The sequence below is a fragment of the Grus americana genome, chromosome 17, assembly GCF_028858705.1.
Source record: "Grus americana isolate bGruAme1 chromosome 17, bGruAme1.mat, whole genome shotgun sequence".
Lineage (NCBI taxonomy): Eukaryota > Metazoa > Chordata > Aves > Gruiformes > Gruidae > Grus > Grus americana.
Genome location: NC_072868.1, coordinates 9,668,592 through 9,672,018, shown reverse-complemented (window position 1 = coordinate 9,672,018; position 3,427 = coordinate 9,668,592).

Here is a 3,427-nt window from a genome sequence, read left to right as displayed (position 1 = left end):
TGCCCCTTTAAGCGCTCGGCCAATCGCGGCGGCGCGGGACGAACCACTGCGGCGGCGGGGAGGAGCGGCGGGGGCCGCGCCGGGAACCGGCCTCCCCCCAACGGCGGGGCGGGCTTTGGTGGCGGCGGTCCGGGTCCTCCAGTTCGCTCCCGGTAACCGGGGCGCCGCGCCGCCAGGGCGCCTCAGCGCGGCGGGGGCTCAGCGCGGCGGCCGGCCCCACCGCCACCCTGCCGCCGTGGTACGCGCCGCCCCGGTGTAAACAGGCCGGTCATCGGGGTGGCGGCGCCCGGTGGTCGCCCCGGTGTCCGTCCGTGTGTTCCCCCCCCCGCAGGGCACGGCACGGCACGGCACGGCACGGGGGGAGGCGGCGCGGGCCCGGCCCACGGGGCTCACCTGGGGCGCGGCGGCGGGCTCTGGACTCCGGGCCGGGCGCTGCGCGGCGGCGTGTGAACGGGCGGGGCGGCGGCGGGATAAGAGCAGGGCTGTGCGCCCTGACGTAACCCCTTATGTAACGGCGGGGGTGACCCGCCCCCCCGCCCCCCACCGCGCCGGGACGGTCGGTGCACCGCGGGGCCGTGCAGCCGTGCTCGGTGCACCGGGAGGGGTATCGGTGCACCGGGAGGAGGGGGTGATGCCCCGCGGCGGGGGGGTGTGTGATGCCCCGGGGGCCGTGCAGCGTGAGGAGGGACCCGGTGCACTGGCGGTGGCCGTGCGGTGCACCGGGGCTCTGCAGCCGCACCGGGAAGGGCGGGCGCGGGGCTCGGGGGCGGTTTGAGAGCCCCGGTGGAATTCGGGGGCCCTTCCTGGGCGCTGCGCTCATCCTGCCGGGGACGGTCCGACGCCGCTTCCGGGGCTCACCGGGGGGCTTTCCAGCTGGAAGTTCCCCGGGAAAGTGGCTCAGATCCCCGGGGGCCGGTGCTGGGCGGGCGCTGGTGCAACGGGGGCTCTCGGGGCCCCGCAGCTGGCGTGGGGCGGCGCGGTGCCCGCTGAGTGCCCGTGGGACGGGAAGTACATCGGTCACCAAAATCGGGGCACAGCGACTGCCACACGCCGGGACCCTGAGGGGCGGCAGGGGGGCGGGTGGGAGCCCCCGGGGCTGCAGCGTGTCCCCCGGGGGTGGCCGCATCCCCCGAGACCTGGGTCCTGGCTCCCCGTGGGGCCGGTTTGGCCGCATGGCTCCCACGGGCAGGTGGTATGGGATCGCTGTGTCCCCACGCAGGGGTCCTTGTCCCACACACCATCCCCAAGCTGCTCTTCACCCCCCCGGCCGGGGACTTCACGAGCATCTGTTCGCCCCGGGCGGTGCGGGAGGTCTAATCCTGGCACTGGGCCGCTGCGGCTGGTGCTGCTGGGGGTGGGCAGCCGGCGGTCCCCAGGGTTTGGGGCTTCTCATGCCGCAGTGCCGCTCCCCCAAACATTTTTTTCCAGCCACTTGTCCCCACGTTTTCCTGCCCCCCGCGTGGGTGACGTTAGCAGCGCTCAGCCAACGGTCAAGGAGAACATCTGCAGAGCCAGTGTACAGAGCAGCTCGAAAAATTACTGGTTTCTTGACTCACTTCTGAGGCATGTGCCGTTCCGATCACGCAGCCTGCAGCACGTCTGGGCTGTGTCACACTGGTCCGTCCCCCCCAGGAGGACAGAGACCCCTGCAGCCACTGGCACCCGGGGCTTGGCGTGTGGGACGGCTGATGGCTCCAACGGCGGGGCTGACCCTTTGCAGCACAGCGGCACGGCGCAAGCTGCAGCTCCTGCCAGTGGTTTTAACTCAATTTGCTTTTAAATGGACTCACTTCACCTCCCAGGCCAGGAGCGAGGGGGTTCGTGCCGCAGCCCCGTGCTCCTGGTGCCGCTCGGCAGCCTGGCGCGGTGCGTGCCGGCAGCGGGGATGATGGCAGCGACGTGACTCGCCACGTTTACGTGGGCTCTGCTTTTTATACCAGCATCAAGTGGCCACTTGTGCCTCCTGCCTACGCAGGGAGGTCACCACGTGCCTGCACGTGTGCCCGCCTGGGCTGCACGGTGACCTCGAGCTGCCGTGGCGTGACGCAGGCAGGGTCCGAATCGGCTTCCAGTCCCACGCCGCTGTTCTGCCTGCTGCCGCATCCCCCCCAACAGTGACCTTCCTCTGCTCCTCACTGCCTGCCTGGCATCTGCCTCCAGATTGTGCCAGTGCAGCTGCCGGAGGTTTGCTATGGTGCTGTCGTGGTCAACTGGAGACTACACGGCTCCCGTGGGCAGTCGGGAGCAGACCCCCAGGCTTAGCCCCCCCCCCCCAGTTCTCCCCACAGAACTGTCAGAGTCTCTCATGACCCATGAAATGCATCCGGCGCATCCCTCGCCCTGCAGCCCCAGCAGCAGGCAGCAGCTGCAGGCAGCTCTTGCTGCCCCATGTCTGCACCTGCCTGCAAAAAGGCCACCTCCCACCCTGCCCGCAGCAGCCTGGCGTCGCTTTAGGGCCGGGAGGGTGAGTGAGCAATGGAGCCGTTTCTGGAAAAGCCCCGTCCCACTGAATAGGATAAAGCTGACGGTGCTGGAGGAATTGCAGCAGAACGACTGCCTTCCCATAGGATGCTCCCACCGGCACTGCTGGGTCGCGATCCTCCTGCTCAGGGAGAGCCCAGGTGGCTGGCAGGGCTCGTCCCACCTGTGGGGACAATTTACCCCATCCCAGGATGGGGAGCCGGGCACCCTCGAGGTGCTCTGTCTGGTCTGGGGGCGAGTCCCCGGGGACGGGCTGGGGGCGTCGGGGCAGAGTGGCAGTGCTGTGTGACGTTAGCTGCCATTAACTCCCACCTGCTTTCGCGGGAGCCTGGTACGCACGCTCGTCCCCCTCCTCGGTGAACCTGCTTTTCACTCATGTAGTTAAGAAAACTTAACTTTTCTATTACTGCACATTTCTCTTACCCAGGTGCTTAATTACCATTGTCCCAGGGAAATGTCAGTGTGACTCAGAGACAGTTTCCCATTAGGAAGCGAAAGATGAATATTAATTAAACTTGCTGGTGAGTGGGCTTGCTCCCAGCTCCTTTCCCGGGGGGACCCTGTCACCCCACACACCTGCCCAGACCCCAGCTGGCCCCAGGGAGGACCCTCTCGCCCATCTCAGCATGTGTGGCACACGTAGAAAATAAGACGACTCTGCTTCGGGGACAGGAGTACCTCGACCTCCCTCCCGGAGCAAAGGGAGTCAGTCCTGAGGAAGGAACCTTATTACAAATGACTTTTCTCTCTGCCCACGGGGTTTGCTCCGTCTCCAGAAGCGCATCTCCCTCCGGTGTAATTACCCTGTATGGGGAGGCGGATGCACCCCGGGCCGTTGGGCTCTGGGAGGATGCTGCAAGCAGGTCTGCTTTTGGGGTGGGGATCTGTCAGCAGCTGCGGCCACGCTGCCCCTCTCTGCACTCCGTGGTCCTCAGGTGGGCACCAG